The sequence below is a fragment of the Arachis ipaensis genome, chromosome B9, assembly GCF_059453495.1.
Source record: "Arachis ipaensis isolate K30076 ecotype BB chromosome B9, ASM5945349v1, whole genome shotgun sequence".
NCBI lineage: Eukaryota > Viridiplantae > Streptophyta > Magnoliopsida > Fabales > Fabaceae > Arachis > Arachis ipaensis.
In genome coordinates, this window is record NC_142444.1 from 56529924 (window position 1) to 56547451 (window position 17528).

At 38.6% G+C, this 17528-nt stretch overlaps 1 pseudogene; it reads left to right on the forward strand.

The window, feature by feature from the left end:
• The first annotated feature begins 13437 nt into the window (after window positions 1-13437).
• On the forward strand, window positions 13438-15620 carry LOC148544741 (uncharacterized; annotated as a pseudogene).
• Window positions 15621-17528: the final 1908 nt, after the last annotated feature.

Consider the following 17528-nt stretch of genomic DNA (forward strand, 5'->3'; position numbering starts at 1 on the left):
TAATAGTTCATACTTTGCCCAAGATTTGATGGCCCAAACCGGCGTTCCAAGTCAGCATAGAAATTCTGGCGTTAAAACGCCAGAACTGGCATAAAAACTGGAGTTAAACGCCCAAACTGGCACAAAAGCTGGCGTTTAACTCCAAGAAAAGCCCTACACATGGAAGCTTCAATGCTCAGCCCAAGCACACACCAAGTGGGCCCCGAAGAAGATTTCTTCATTAATTACCTATTTTTGTAAACCCTAGGTTACTAGTTCTCTATAAATAGGACCTTTTGCTATTATACTTTGTTACTTTTCATACACTTGATCACGTTTTGGGAGGCTGGCCTCACGGCCATGCCTGAACCTTGTTCTTATGTATTCTCAATGGTGGAGTTTCTACACACCATAGATTAAGGTGTGGAGCTATGCTGTTCTTCATGAATTAATGCAAAGTACTACTGTTTTTCTATTCAATTCACGCCTACTTCTACTCTAAGATATTCATTCGTTCTTCAACTTGATGAATGTGATGATCTGTGACACTCATCATCATTCTCACCTATGAACACGTGCCTGACAACCACCTCTGTTCTACTAGCAATGGCTTGAATGCGTATCTCTTGGGTTTCTAATCTAAGATCGGAACCTTTGTGGTATAGGCTAGAATTATTGGCGGCCATTCCTGAGATCCGGAACGTCTAAACCTTGTCTGCGGTATTCTGAGTAGGATCTGGGAAGGGATGACTGTGACGAGCTTCAAACTCGCGATTGTTGGGCGTGTGACAGACGCAAAAGGATCAATGAATCCTATTCCAACATGATCGAGAACCGACAGATGATTAGCCGTGCGGTGACAGCGCATTTGGAACATTTTCACTGAGAGGACGGGAAGTATCCATTGAAAACGGTGATGCCCAACATAAAGCTTGCCATGGAAGGGAGTATGAATGATTGGAAGAAGGCAATGGGAAAGCAGAGGTTCAGGGGGAGCAAAGCATCTTCATACGCTTATTTGAAATTCTCACCAATGAATTACATAAGTATCACTATCTTTATTTTATGTTTTATTCATCTTTTAATTATCAATCCTCCATAACCATTTGAACCTACCTGACTGAGATTTACAAGATGACCATAGATTGTTTCAAGCCGACAATCTCCGTGGGATCGACCCTTACTCACGTAAGGTATTACTTGGACGACCCAGTGCACTTGCTGATTAGTTGTGCGGAATTGTGACAAAGTGTGATTCACGTTTGAGAGCTCCAAGTCTTTGGCGCCATTGTTGATGATCACAATTTCGTGCACCAAGTTTTTGGCGCCGTTGCCGGGGATTGTTCGAGTTTGGACAACTGACGGTTCATCTTGTTGCTTAGATTAGGTAATTTTATTTTTTTTTATTTTCAAAAAAATTCAAAAAAATTTCTATTTTGTTCTTCAGAGTTTTTAAGAATAAATTCTAGAGTTTCATGATGATTTGTTAAAGTCTGGCTGGCTGTGAAGCCATGTCTAATCTTTTGGACCGAGGTTTCAACTTATCATCACAAGAGCTTGTTAATTTCTATCAATTTTGCTGTTGTGAGCAATGATCTGCTAAAGCTTGGCTGGCCATTGGCCATGTCTAGTGTTTTGGACCGGAGCTTTTACTGAAAGCTTGGCTGGCTAGTAAGCCATGTTTAATTCCTGGACCGGAGTCTTAGACTAACATTGCAATGATTCCTGGAATTCTTATTAAAAATTTTGAATCCCTTTATTTTCTTTTCCACTCAATTTTCGAAAAAAAAATTTTATAAAATCATAAAAATAAAAAATATTTTATGTTTCTTGTTTGAGTCTAGTGTCTAATTTTAAGTTTGGTGTCAATTGCATGCCTCTAATTTTCGAAAATTACATGCATTATGTTCTTCATTAATCTTCAAGTTGTTCTTGATGATTTCATTGATCTGATCTTTAAATTCTCTTGTTTTGTGTGTTTTGTTGTTTCTCATATGCATTCTCAATTTGTTAGTGTCTCTTATATGAAAATTTTTAAGTTTGGTGTCCTGCATGCATTGTTTGTTTGATTTGAGTTTCCTAAGATTAGTTGTATTTTGATTGTTTTTCATCATTGAAAAATTCAAAAAAATTTTCAAAACTATGTCTTTTCAAGTCAATAATACAGAGAATTGAAGATTCAGAACATTCAGTAGAGGAATCAAACAGAAAAAGCTGGGCATTCAAAACGCCCAGTGAAGAAGGAAAACTGGCGTTTAAACGCCAGCCAGGGTACCTGGCTGGGCGTTTAACGCCCAAAAAGGTAGGATTTTGGGCATTAAACGCCAGAATCGATGCCATTCTGGGCGTTTAACGCCAGGAGGACACTAGAGGGAAGATTTTGTTTTTAATTCAAATCTTTTTCAAATTTTCATAATTTTTCAAAATCAAATCTTTTTCAAATAATATCTTTTCAATCATATCTCTTCAAAATCAATTTCTTTCTATTTTTTATTATTTTCGAAAATCCTTGCTACTATTAATGATTTACTTCAAAATTTTCAAGTTGTTAGTTGCCTATTAAGAAAGGATCAAATTTTAAATTTTAAGAATCATATCTTTTAATTTCTTGTTAGTCAAGTAATCAACTTTAATTTTAAAACTTTCTTTTTTTAAAAAATTGATTTTCAATCATATCTTCTCAATCATATCTTTTCAATCACATCTTTTTTAAAATTAACTCTCAATCATATCTTTTTGATTTCTAATTTCAAAATCTTTTTCAAAAATCACTTAATTTCTTTCCCAATCTTAATTTTTGAAAATCTCAATCAAATTTTCAAATTTCTTTTTATTATTTCAAAATCTTTTTAATTTATTTTCGAAAATTCTTCCCCTCTTCTCACATCCTTCTATTTAAGGGACTGACATTCCTCCTCAAGGGGCAATTCGAACTCTATCCCTCTTGATAAGTTCGAATTCTCTTCTATCTACCTCCTCCTTCTATTCTTCTTTTCCTCTAACACCTCAAGGAATCTCTATACTGTGACATAGAGGATTCCCTACTTTCTTGTTCTCTTCTTTTTCATATGAGCAGGAGCAAAGATAAAGGAATTCTTGTTCAAGCTGATCCTGAATCTAAAAGGACCTTGAAGAGAAAGCTAAGAGAAGCTAAAGCACAATTCTCTCTAGAGGGCCTAACAGAGCTTTTCAAAGAAGAAGAAACAATGGCAACCGTAAATAACAATGCCAACAATGCAAGGAAGGTGCTTGGTGACTTTACTGCACCTACTCCCGACTTCTATGGGAGAAGCATCTCAATCCCTGCCATTGGAGCAAACAATTTTAAGCTTAAGCCTCAATTAGTTTCTCTAATGCAACAGAATTGCAAGTTTCATGGACTTCCATTGGAAGATCCTCATCAGTTCTTAGCTGAATTCTTGCAAATCTGTGACACTATCAAGACCAATGGGGTTGACCCTGAAGTCTACAGACTTATGCTCTTCCCTTTTGCTATAAGAGACAGAGCTAGGACATGGTTGGACTCACAACCTAAAGAAAGCCAGAACTCTTGGGAAAAGCTAGTCAATGCCTTCTTGGCAAAGTTCTTTCCACCTCAAAAATTGAGTAAGCTTAGAGTGAAAGTCCAAACCTTCAGACAGAAGGAAGGTGTATCCCTCTATGAAGCTTGGGAAAGATACAAGCAATTGATCAGAAGGTGCCTTTCTGACATGCTTTCAGAATGGAGTATCATAGGAATCTTCTTTGATGGTCTGTCTGAACTGTCCAAGATTTCATTGGACAGCTCTGCTGGAGGATCTATTCATCTGAAGAAGACGCCTGCAGAAGCTCAGGAACTCATTGAAATGGTTGCAAATAACCAATTCATGTACACTTCTGAAAGGAATCCTGTGAATAATGGGACAACTCAGAAGAAAGGAGTTCTTGAGATTGATACTCTGAATGTCATATTGGCTCAGAATAAAATATTGACCCAACAAGTCAATATGATTTCTCAGAGTCTGTCTGGAATGCAAGCAGCAACAGGCAGTACTAAGGAAGCTTCCTCTGAAGAAGAAGCTTATGATCATGAGAACCCAGCAGTGGAAGAGGTGAATTACATGGGAGAACCTTATGGAAACACCTATAATATTTCATGGAGAAATCATCCAAATCTCTCATGGAAGGATCAACAGAGACCTCAATAAGGTTTCAACAACAATAATGGTGGAAGAAACAGGTTTAGCAACAGCAAGCCTTTTCCATCATCTTCTCAGCAACAGACAGAGAATTCTAAGTAGAGCCACTCTGACTTAGCAACTATTGTCTCTGATCTAATCAAAACCACTCAAAGTTTCATGACTGAAACAAGGTCCTCCATTAGAAATTTGGAGGCACAAGTGGGTCAGCTGAGTAAGAAAATTACTGAACTCCCTCCTACTACTCTCCCAAGCAATACAGAAGAGAATCCAAAAAGAGAGTGCAAGGCCATAACCACAACCCACATGGCCGAACCTGGAGAGGAGGAAGAGGCAGTGATCTCCACTGAGGAAGACCTCAATGGACGTCCACTGGCCTCCATGGAGTTCCCTGATGAGGAACCATGGGAATCTGAGGATCACACAGAGACCATAGAGATTCCATTGAGTTTACTTCTGCCATTCATGAGCTCTGATGAGTATTCTTCCTCTGAAGAGGATGAAGATATTATCGAAGAGCAGGTTGCTAAGTACCTTGGAGAAATCATGAAGCTAAATGCCAAGTTATTTGGTAATGAGACTTGGGAGGATGAACCTCCATTGCTCATCAAAGAACTGGATGACTTGACTAGGCAGAAATTACCTCTGAAGAGACAAGACCCTAGAAAATTCTCAATCCCTTGTACCATAGGCACCATGACCTTTGAGAAGGCTCTGTGTGACCTGGGGTCAAGTATAAACCTTATGCCTCTCTCTGTAATGGAGAAGCTAGGGATCATTGAGGTACAAGCTGCTAGAATCTCACTAAAGATGGCAGACAATTCAAAAAAACAGGCTTATGGACTTGTAGAGGATGTCTTGGTAAAGGTTGAAGGCCACTACATCCCTGCTGACTTCATAATCCTAGAGACTGGGAAGTGTATGGATGAATCCATCATCCTTGGCAGACCCTTCCTAGTCACAGCAAAAGCTGTGATTGATGTTGACAGAGGAGAATTGATCATTCAACTGAATGAAGACTCCCTTGTATTTAAAGCTCAAGGATATCCCTCTGTAACCATGGAGAGGAAGCATGAAGAGCTTCTCTCAATACAGAGTCAAACAGAGCCCCCACAGTCAAACTCTAAGTTTGGTGTTGGGAGGCCATAACCAAACTTTAATTTTGGTGTTGAACCCCCACATTCAAACTCTAAGTTTGGTGTTGGGAGGTTCCAACATTGCTCTGAACATCTGTGAGTCTCCATGAGAGCCCACTGTCAAGCTATTGACATTAAAGAAGCGCTTGTTGGGAGGCAACCCAATCTTTAATTATCTATGTTAAATTTCTATTTTCTTTTGTTATTTTATGTTTTCTAAAGGTTGATGATCATGTGAAGTCACAAAAATAATTGAAAAAGCAAAAACAGAAGGAAAAACAGTATTAAAAATAGAACACCCTGGAGGAGAAACTTACTGGCGTTTAAACGCCAGTAAGGGTAGCAGAATGGGCGTTAAACGCCCAGTCTGGCACCATTCTGGGCGTTTAACGCCAGAAATAGGCACCAGATTGGCGTTTAATGCCAGAAAAGGGCAAGAAGCTGGAGTTAAACGCCAGAAATGGGCAGCAGCTTGGCGTTTAACGCCAGGATTGGCAGAAAGGGGCGTTTTTGCATGCCACTTGGTGCAGGGATGAGATATCCTTAACACCTCAGGATCTGTAGACCCCACAGGATCCCCACCTACCCCACCTCTCTCTCTCTCTTCTTCACCCATTCACCAATCACCTCAATACCTCTTCCCCAAAAACTCCTCACCTATTAAACCCTACCCTCTTCTCCATAATCTCTTCACCAATCCACATCCATCCATCATAAAACCCCACCTACCTCACCATTCAAATTCAAACCACTTTTCCTCCCAAACCCACCCATACATGGCTGAACCATACCCCCCTCTCCACTCCTATATAAACACATCTTCACTCCTTCATTTTCACACAACCTAAACACTACTTCTCCCCCTTGACCGAAATACAAAGCCCCCTCAATCTCCTCTATTTCTTCTTCTTCCACTCTCTTCTTTCTTCTTTTGCTCGAGGACGAGCAACCTGCTAAGTTTGGTGTGGTAAAAGCTAAAGCTTTTTGTTTTTCCATAACCATTTATGGCACCAAAGGCCGGAGAAACCTCTAGAAAGAGGAAAGAGAAGGAAAAAGCTTCCACCTCCGACTCATGGGAGATGGAGAGATTCCTCTCAAGGGTGCATCAAGACCACTTCTATGAAGTTGTGGCCAAGAAGAAGGTGATCCCCGAGGTCCGTTTTAAGCTCAAAAAGGGCGAATATCCGGAGATCCGACATGAGATCCGAAGAAGAGGTTGGGAAGTTCTCACCAACCCCATTCAACAAGTCCGGATCTTAATGGTTCAAGAGTTCTATGCCAATGCATGGATCACCAAGAACCATAATCAAAGTGTGAACCCGGACCCCAAGAATTGGCTTACAATGGTTCGGGGGAAATACTTAGATTTTAGTCCGGAAAATGTAAGGTTGGCATTCAACTTGCCCATGATGCAAGGAGATGCACACCCCTACACTAGAAGGGTCAACTTTGATCAAAGGTTGGACCAAGTCCTCATAGACATTTGTGAAGAGGGCGCCCAATGGAAGAGAGATTCAAGAGGGAAGCCGGTTCAACTAAGAAGGCATGACCTCAAGCCCGTGGCTAGGGGATGGTTGGAGTTCATCCAACGCTCGATCATTCCCACTAGCAACCGGTCTGAAGTTACTATAGACCGAGCTATCATGATTCATAGCATCATGATTAGAGAGGAAGTAGAAGTTCATGAGGTTATATCCCAAGAACTCTACAAGGTGGCGGACAAGTCCTCTACTTTGGCAAGGTTAGCCTTCCCTCATCTCATTTGTCACCTCTGCAATTCGGTTGGAATTGACATAGAGGGAGACATTCTCATTGATGAAGACAGCCCATCACTAAGAAAAGGATGGAGCAAATAAGAGAACCTCACCAAGAGCATGAGGAATTTCCTCATCATGAAATCCCTAAGATTCCTCAAGGGATGCAATTTCCTCCATAAAACTATTGGGAGCGAATCAACACCTCCTTGGGAGAATTAAGTTCCAATATGGGACAACTAAGGGTGGAGCACCAAGAGCATTCCATCCTCCTCCATGAAATTAGAGAAGACCAAAGAACCATGAGAGAGGAGCAATAAAGGCAAGGAAGAGACATTGAGGAGCTCAAGCACTCCATAAGATCTTCAAGAGGAAGAACAAGCCGCCATCACTAAGGTGGACCCGTTCTTTAATTTCCTTGTTCTTTATTTTCCTATTTTTCGAATTTTTATGCTTAAGTTTATCTATGTTTGTGTCTTTATTACATGATCATTAGTGTTTTAGTGTCTATGCCTTGAAGCTATGAAAATGAATCCATCACCTTTCTTAAATGAAAAATGTTTTTAATTGAAAAAGAAAAAGAAGTGCATGAATTTCAAATTTTAAAACAGTTTAGTTATTTTGATGTGGTGGCAATACTATTGTTTTTCTGAATGAATACTTGAATAGTGCATATTTTTAAATTTGATTGTTTATGAATGTTAAAATTGTTGGCTCTTGAAAGAATAATAGAAAAAGAAGAAATGTTATTTGATAATCTGAAAAATCATAAAATTGATTCTTGAAGCAAGAAAAAGCAGTGAAAAGCTTGCAGAAAAAAATATATATATGCGAAAAAAATGCGAAAAAAAAAAGAGAAAGAAAAAGAAAAAGCAAGCAGAAAAAGCCAGTAACCCTTTAAACCAAAAGGCAAGGGTGATAAAAAGGATCCAAGGCTTTGAGCATCAGTGGATAGGAGGGCCTAAAGGAATAAAATCCTGGCCTGAGCGGCTAAACCAAGCTGTCCCTAACCATGTGCTTGTGGCGTGAAGGTGTCAAGTAACAACTTGAGACTGAGCGGTTAAAGTCGTGGTCCAAATGAAAAAGAGTGTGCTTAAGAGCTCTGGACCCCTCTAATTGGGGACTTTAGCAAAGCTGAGTCACAATTGGAAAAGGTTCACCCAGTTATGTGTCTGTGGCATCTATGTATCCGGTGGTAATACTGGAAAACAAAATGCTTAGGGTCACGGCCAAGACTCATAAAGTAACTGTGTTCAAGAATCAACATACTGAACTAGGAGAATTAATAACACTATCTAAAATTCTGAGTTCTTATAAATGCCAATCATTATAAACTTCAAAGGATAAAGTGAGATGCCAAAACTGTTCAGAAGCAAAAAGCTAATAGCCCCGCTCATCTAATTAAGACTGATCTTCATAGATATTTTTGGAATTCATTGTATATTCTCTTCTTTTTATCCTATTTGATTTTCAGTTGCTTGGGGACAAGCAACAATTTAAGTTTGGTGTTGTGATGAACGGATAATTTATACGCTTTTTGGCATTGTTTTTAGTATGTTTTTAGTATATTTTAGTTAGTTTTTATTATGTTTTTATTAGTTTTTATTCAAAAATCATATTTCTAGACTTTACTATGAGTTTGTGTGTTTTTCTATGATTTCAGGTATTTTCTGGCTGAAATTGAGGGACCTGAGCAAAAATCTGATTCAGAGGCTGAAAAAGGACTGCAGATGCTGCTGGATTCTGACCTCCCTGCACTCGAAGTAGATTTTCTGGAGCTACAGAAACCCAATTGGTGCGCTCTCAATTGCGTTGGAAAGTAGACATCCTGGGCTTTCCAGAAATATATAATTATCCATACTTTTCTCGAGATTTGATGGCCCAAACCGGCATTTCATGTCAGCATAGAAATTCTGGCGTCAAAATGCCAGAACTGGCATGAAAGCTGGAGTTAAATGCCCAAACTGGCACAAAAACTGGCGTTTAACTCCAAGAAAGGTCTCTACACATGAAAGTTTCAATGGTAAGCCCAAGCACACACCAAGTGGGTCCAGGAAGTAGATTTTTACACTAACTATTCTAGCTTACTCATTTTCTGTAACCCTAGGTCACTAGTTTCATTATAAAAACTACTTTTAGTGATTCATCTTGTACCTCATGACACTCTACACGTTTGATATTTGTATCTTCTACGGCATGAGTCTCTAAACCCCATGGTTGAGGGTGAGGAGCTCTGCTGTGTCTCGATGAATTAATACAATTAGTACTGTTTTCCATTCTATCACGCTTGTATCTCTTCTAAGATATTCACTCGCACTTCAACCTGATGAATGTGATGATCCGTGACACTCATCATCATTCTCACCTATGAACGCGTGCCTGACAACCACCTCCGTTCTATCTGCAATAGCTTGAGTGCATATCTCTTAGGTTTCTAATCTAAGATTAGAACCTTCGTGGTATAGTCTACAATTATTGGCGGCCATTTCTGAGATCCGAAAAGTCTAAACCTTGTCTGTGGTATTCTGAGTAGGATCTGGGAGGGGATGACTGTGACGAGCTTCAAACTCACGAGTGCTGGGCGTAGTGACAGACGCAAAAGGATCAATGGGATCCTATTCCAACATGAGTGAGAACCGACAGATGATTAACCATGCGGTGATAGCGCATTTGGACCATTTTCACTGAGAGAACGGATGGTAGTCATTGACAACGGTGATCCACCAACATACAGCTTGCCATGGAAGGAGCCTTGCGTGTGTGAAGAAGAAGACAGTAGGAAAGCAGAGATTCAGAAGATAGAGCATCTCCAAAACCTCAACCTGTTCTCCACCACTGCATAACAAGTATTTATTTCATCTTCTTTTACGTTTTACAATCAAATCTGAGAATTATCGATATCCTGACTAAGAGTTACAAGATAACCATAGCTTGCTTCAAGCCGACAATCTCCGTGGGATCGACCCTTACTCACGTAAGGTATTACTTGGACGACCCAGTGCACTTGCTGGTTAGTTGTGCAGAGTTGCAAAAGTGTGATTGTAATTTCGTGCACCAGAATACCAAACTTAAAATTTTAAAATCAAAATACACTAATTTTCGAAAATTAAAGGAAAAACAACTAAGAGACATCAAACTTAAAATTTTAGAATCAGACAAAGAAAATCACCAAGAACAATTCGAACACAAGAAAAAACACCAAGAAAATTTTCGAAAAATTAAAGGAAAGAAAAACACAAAAATGGATACCAAACTTAAAATTTTAAAAGCCAAGACACTAATATTTCGAAATTCGTAAGAAAAACACCAAAAGACATCAAACTTAAATAATTTGAAATCAAATAAAAGAAAGTAACAAGAACAGTTCGAATACCAAGAAGAAAAACAAGAACAATTTTCTAAAAACTGAAGAAAAGACAGACTAACAGTACCAAAGGGACCAAAGATAAAAGGAGACACCAAACTTAAGGACTGACACAAGACTCAAACAAAAAACAAAGATTACCAATGAAAAGAAAAGAATTTGAAAATTTTTTGAAAAATAGAATAAAAAATAGGTAAGACTGAAAACAGAAAACTCAAAAGGAAATAGATGGTCAAAAACAGATAAAGGTTTTGAAAATTTTTTGGAAAAGAAAGCAAGAAACACAATTAAAAGAGCAATTAAACCATAACAGTACCTAATCTAAGCAACAAGATAGTCCAATAGTTTGTCAATCTCGAACAATCCCCGACAACAGCGCCAAAAACTTGGTGCGCAAAATTGAACTCCGCACAACTTAACCAGCAAGTGCATGGAGGTCAGAATCTCACAGTATCTTCAGTCCCTTTTTTGTCTCTGAATTAGACTTTTCCAAAACTTCTCAAATTCAGTCAAAATTTACCTGAAAATCATCATAAAACACAACTCAAAGTAGAATCCAAAAATGTGAATTTTACACTAAAACCTATGAAAATATAATAAAACTTAAACAAAACATAACTAAAACGGTATGAAAATGATGCCAAAAAGCGTATAAAATATTCGCTCATCAGTGCATAGTATGCCACTCCACCGTCGTACGACTATGGTATGTTGCTGACCTCCTCACGGCCTCTAGTTACCCCTCCATCAGATCCACCATCTCACCATCAGTATACCACAGTTCCGTACTAAGGTGGATACTACGTCCCGCCTCTTCCACCTCATCTACCACCTCCATGAGATCCTGCTATTCAGCACATGCATATGGGATATCCTCGACCTACCCGACCTCAGCGCCAAACGCAGTCTCCACCATGTGGTACTGGGCACAAACGCCACTATCAAGATCCATACCACCGCTGATGTGTTACTATATGTTGAGGGCTTAGGATATGTTTTGTAGTCATGTTGCATGTCTTTGTATGTCGTGATTTTGTAATTTAAAGAAAAAGGACATCGGTGGTAGTTTCTTATTTTATTGTTGTTTGTAGTGTATATGTGTTGTAATTATAGACTTAGCGCTGTTATATTTCGTTTGCATTATATATCCTACATTGCGAATTATATTTACATGTTTATTTCATAAGAGTCCACAACCATAAGTGGGTACTTAAATAAACTATATCGTATGTTAACAACAACTTGACATAACATAACAGGTACTACAATGGAAATAAAAAGATGACAAACCATAACATAACAAGTACAACAAGTAAGGAAATAACAAGATGAACAAACTACTACAATGAGATGGATGGACAAATATTAAAAGAACAATCTACACTAAGGATCCTCGATGGCTTGATTAGGACAACCCCGTTTAGTATGACCGACTTACTTGCAGAGGCCACATCGCTTCTCCTGTCGCTCTACCTCATCCATGTCACCTCGGAATCTAGTCGACATAGGTCTCCCAGTCGCCTTCCGCTGCATGAGTGGGTTAGGACGTAGCAACGTCCCATACCACTCCGGCCACATGGACTCATTCGGGATTGGTTGAAACTCCATCTCGTACACCTTGAAAATTGCCTCCTGTCTATAAACTGGATTAACATAAGGGGCCCACTCAACGCTAGCAATGGCACATCCGGCAAGGGCTTGGTAGCACAGGTAATGGAGAGACTAAAATAGACCGCAGTCACACGTACCCGCTGAAAGACAAACACGGAATGAACCTTGCGACCAATATTCAGAAAACCAGACTAAACCAGCCGGTTCTACTGGGTTAACTGGAAAGTGGTCACCTAGCCGGTCTGGTCCACCTGTAAAACCGCCCTGTAAAAAATCAGCGAAAAACTGGTCGAATCGGTGGTTAACCGACGAACCGGGCGAACTGGCCGGGTTTATGCAGGCACTGGTTCTCCCCCCAGGTAACAAAACAGCGTCGTTTGGCTTTTAAAATAAATAAAATAAAAAAGAAAAGAAAGCTGAAGAATGCATTGCAGCCACTTTCCAACCCTAATCTCTTCGAAAAAGACTCCTGGACCTGGTCACCTCCCACTCCCAACCCTAATTTCTTCTGCCTACGAAGGACAACCACCAACATCAAATAAAACAGAGCCAGAGCCAAGCGCCACTGTCGCGGGTCGAAGCCTCACCATCTCGGGTCGAAGCCTTACCGTCGTGGGTCGTCGGCATGTTGTCATCACCGTCACCGGAGAGAGGTCATTTGGCTCTGGCCTTCTGTTCTCTTGCGGTTAGTTCTGGGCTTCTGACTCTTCTTTTTTTCTTTTGTTTTTCATTTTTTCAATCTTTTTGTTTTAAGTACTGTGGTTTTTGACTTTTTTCAATTAAATTTTTATTCAGTGAAGAATTTAGGGCAGATTTAAAGTAGGTTCATGTTCTTCAGATGCAGAGTTCTTCTGCTCTCTTGTTCTGTTTTTTAATTTTTTTTATTTTGTTTATTATATGATTAATCATTCTGTAATGTTGAATAAATTTGATATATGTTCAATTTTAGAATTTTGCTCTGTTGATGTAGGTTCATTTTTTGATTTTTTCAATTCTGCTCTGTTAAATTAACTAGATGAATTACTGAATTTAATTATGTTGAATACCATATGAATTGTATGAACTATTAATTGATATATTGGTATGGATTCTGGATTGCTGGCATTCTGAATTTAGATGGAACAGTCACAAAATGATCAGCAACAACAACATAATGCTGTACAAGAATCTCAGACAGGTTCCTCTTGAGGAAAATCTGATCCGGCTTGGGAATATTTCACTGTGAAGTATGATAAAAATCATAAGGCACAATATACATGTATGTTTTGTTTGAATACTTACGATGGAGGGGGGATATATAGGATGAAATATCATCTTACGACAATTCCAGGACAAATTAAAGTATGTAACAAAGTCACTGAAGAAGTTGAACTTCAATTCAAAAGGATTCTGATGGAAAACAAAAAAAAAATAAGATGGAAAAAAGAAAACTTGAGGAGGAGTCTTATGGTGGGGAAGCACCTGCACAAGAGGCTGAATCACCTAACCCTGTACAAGCTGTTGTTCCTACAACAACGGGAGACAAAGGAAAGAGAAGAGCTATAGTAGCTACACAAATTGGAAGTTACTTTAAAGAAAGGACTACTCCAGGATCTCAACTGACTTTGAAAAGTGTTTTGGCTAGTAAAGAAATTGTGCACAAGACTAAGTTGGGACTTGCCAAATGGATCATTGATGCACGTATTCCTTTCAATGCAATTCAATTACCTTACTTTCAACCTGCATTGGATGGTGTTGCTGCAACTGGACCTGGTTTCAAGGGACCGTCATATGATGAAATGAGAGTTCATTTGCTGGCTGATCTTAAGATAGAGTGTCAGTTGCTGGTTGAAAAGTATAGGAGCTCATGGAAAAGCACCGGTTGTACGCTGATGACAAATGGGTGGACTGATCAAAGGCAACAAATTTTAATTAACTTTCTAGTTTATTGTCCTACTGGTACGTCATTTGTTAAGACTGTTGATGCTTCTGATGTGATAAAAACTACCAATGCATTGTTTAATTTGTTTGCTAATGTTATTGAGTGGGTTGGGCCTAGTAACATTGTGCATATGGTCACTGATAATGCTGCTAATTATGTATCTGCTGGAAAACTCATTCATTAAAAATAACCAAATATATTTTGGTCTCCTTGTGCTGCCTATTGTATCAATCTTATTTTGAAAGATATTGCAAGTATTCCTCACACAACTGACCTTGCTTCCTGTGCTTCAAAAGTGACTGTGTTTGTTTACAATCATATGATCTTATTGTCTTGACTTAGAAAAAGAAAAAGTTGGACAGAAATTGTTTGACCAGGAGTCACACGTTTTGCCACTGTTTTCATTACTTTGAAAAGTATATATGATCACAAGGAAGATTTGCAGGCATTGATGGTGGACAAATATTTCACTTCTCATAAGTTAGCCAAAAGTGCTAATGGAAAGATTGTTAGTTCAATTGTCTTGGATAGTAAGTTTTGGCAAGATTGTGTTACCACTGTGAAAATTGTTGGTCTCTTATTAAGTTGTTGAGGCTTGTTGATACTGATGAAAAACCCTCTTTGGGAATCGTGTATAAAGGCATGCAAAGAGCCAAAAATGCTATCAAGACAATGTTTAGAAATCGAAAAGCTGCTTATACGCCATACACGAGTATCTTGAAAATGAGGTAGGATAAGCATTTGAAGCGTGATCTCCTTGCGGCAGCATACTTTTTAAATCCAGGCATTTTCTATAGTGAGGGTTTTGTTGAGAAGGAAAATATTTTGAGATCTTTACATAATTTTCTTGATGTTGAAACACTTTGTGATGACTCAGTTGCCACAATGCAAGAGATACAGCTGTATCGAGATTGTAAAGAAAGTTTTGGGAGGGAAAGTGCTAAGAGAGCGGCATCAAGACTCGAACCTGGTAAATTATTTCATATCCAAGTTCAGTTTAGTTTGAAAGTTTAATATGTTGGGTGATAAACATTAAAAAGTATTTGATTTTTATATCTACGTAGGTGAATGGTGGAGGCTACACGATGGGAGTGCTCCTAATTTGTAAAAAATGGCAGTCCGTATTCTTCATCAAACCTGTTCTTCATCTGGATGTGAGAGGAACTGGAGCCTTTTTGAACAAATCCATTCAAAGATAAGGAACCGGTTAGAGCATCAAAGGTTAAGTGACATTGTTTATGTCACCTATAACCTACGCCTTCAATCTAGGTTGCATTGAAAGAAGAGGAATTATGATCCAATTGCCATTCAAAGCATTGACATGGTAGATTTTTGGGTAATGGCAGATGAGGATGATCCTGAATTTACTAATAGAGATGTTGAAGGCATTGAAAGTTTAATATACACTGATAATGCTATGCCTTCGTATCCTAATGGTGAGTGACATAGCAAACTTTGTTTCCGTCCATAAAGATACATGTCATTAATATTGATTTCTTATTGAGTTTTCTTTCTATTTTATTAGATGGAGGAGACATGGAAGTTGAAGTGGATATGCCTGATGTTGTAATTGAATCCTCAAATACTTCTTTTGGTGGTATTTCTGAAGATGCTGGCTTTGGATTACCTGTTTATGATGGAGACATCGGAACACTTAATGATGATTATGACTTCTGATGAGTAGTGTCTTTGTTTAGTTGAAGTATTGTTTGTTAAATATTGTTTCTTTTGGTTGCAAAACATTGTGTTTGTCATTTATTTGCGTTTTGATTTTTTTAGTTATAAACTTTGATATTTGAAGTTGTTTATGACCATTTAATGATAAATTATGTATTGTTCATTTTGTGAAATTGTTAAATTTTGAATCTTATTAGTTTAAAAATTATTGAATATAACTTTTTAAAATTATATATTGATTTTTTTATAATTTACTCTATATTTAATTAAACAGGTTCAACCACAGTTCAATCCCGGTTGAACCATTGAACCATTGAACCAGTCACTTGACCAGTTCAATGACCGGTCCGGTTCTCGCAACCTTGCTTGCGACCAACCCTCGAACGGCTCCAACTCCTCCACGACAAAAATAGTTTCCCGCCTATCGCAATGAGTAACACGCATCTTCGGGATGCCTTCTTTGTTCTTCCCAATGGATGCCAGCAGCTTCTGGGAGAAGCGGTTTCCAGTAGCCAGCTGTGACTGTGCCTCCCTGCCCTTCGTGATGAATAACTTCTGCAATCGTTTGTACGTTATGCGCACGATGGCAGAAATCGGTAAGTATCGTGTACCCTTTAGGACGGCATTGATGCATTCGGACAGATTGGTAGTCATGTGACCAAACCACCTACCATTGTCGCAGTGTTGGACCCTGACAAACTGGTTTCTGCCGGTAAAGAATTTTATAAAAATAATCACGTTGTAAGTATAGTTTCTAAACCAACAGAGAATCCTTTCGTACAAAAGTTTTGGTTGTCACTTAAGCAAACCCAATAAAATTTATAGCCGAAGTATTTAAACCTCGGGTCGTCTCTCAAGGAATTGCAGGGAGGTGTGATTTATTATTGATTATGGAATAAGGTGTGTTTTTGGGTTTTTGAAATAGAGAACAAGTAATTTAAATGGCAAGAAAAATAAATTAATAATTAGAAAAACTCTTGGCAAGGTATGAGAACTGGAAATCCTATCCTAGTTATCCTTATCAAGTGTGATGAGAATTATTTATTGCTCCCACCTAGTTAACCTTTACTAAATAAAGGAAAGTCAAGTGGACTAATTAATTTGATTCCTCAAATCCTAGTCAACTCCTATGGAAAGACTAGCTTTAGAGGGATCCAAATCAATCAGCAATTCCCAATTTTCAATCAACCGCTGAGTTTGACAACTCATGTGTCACCAATTACTTATCCAAAGCCAAAAGGGAATGAAATCTACTCGAATAAAAATGCCTTTTCATCAATTAAATCTAAGAGTATCATAATTCTGAAATACCTCAAATTGCATTTAAACATAAATTCAAATTTAACATGGGAAGGTTCATAAGCCAATTTGGGAACATAAGTAATTAACAAGTAAAAGCATTAGAGCAAATAAAAGTAGAAGAGAAACATAAATTAAAGGAACATTGAACCTGAATTGAAGAAATAATCATACTCTAAGAGAAATCCTAATCCTAAAAACCTAAGAGAGAGGAGAGAGCCACTCTCTCTCTAAAAAACTACATCTAAAACCTAAAAAATTGTGAATAATGAATGTTGTATGAATTCTGTCTTGATTCTCCCAATCCCTAGCTTCTATTCTGTGTTTCCGGGTTTGGATTTGGGCTGAAAAAAGGTCCAGAAATCACTGGGGGCGACTTCTGCAGTTTTCTGCACGTGGCGTCCGTCATGCGTGCGCGTGGGTCACGCATGCGCGTCATTTGGATATTTTCCTTGTCACGCATACGCGTCAGTCACGCGTTCGCGTCGTTTGTGCTCTGCGCCTAGGCACGCGTCCGCGTCGTTCATGCGTGCGCGTCGCTGTCATTTTCTTCAAAAACTCCATTTTGTGCATTCCTTCCATTTTTGCATGTTTCCTTTCTGTCCTCTA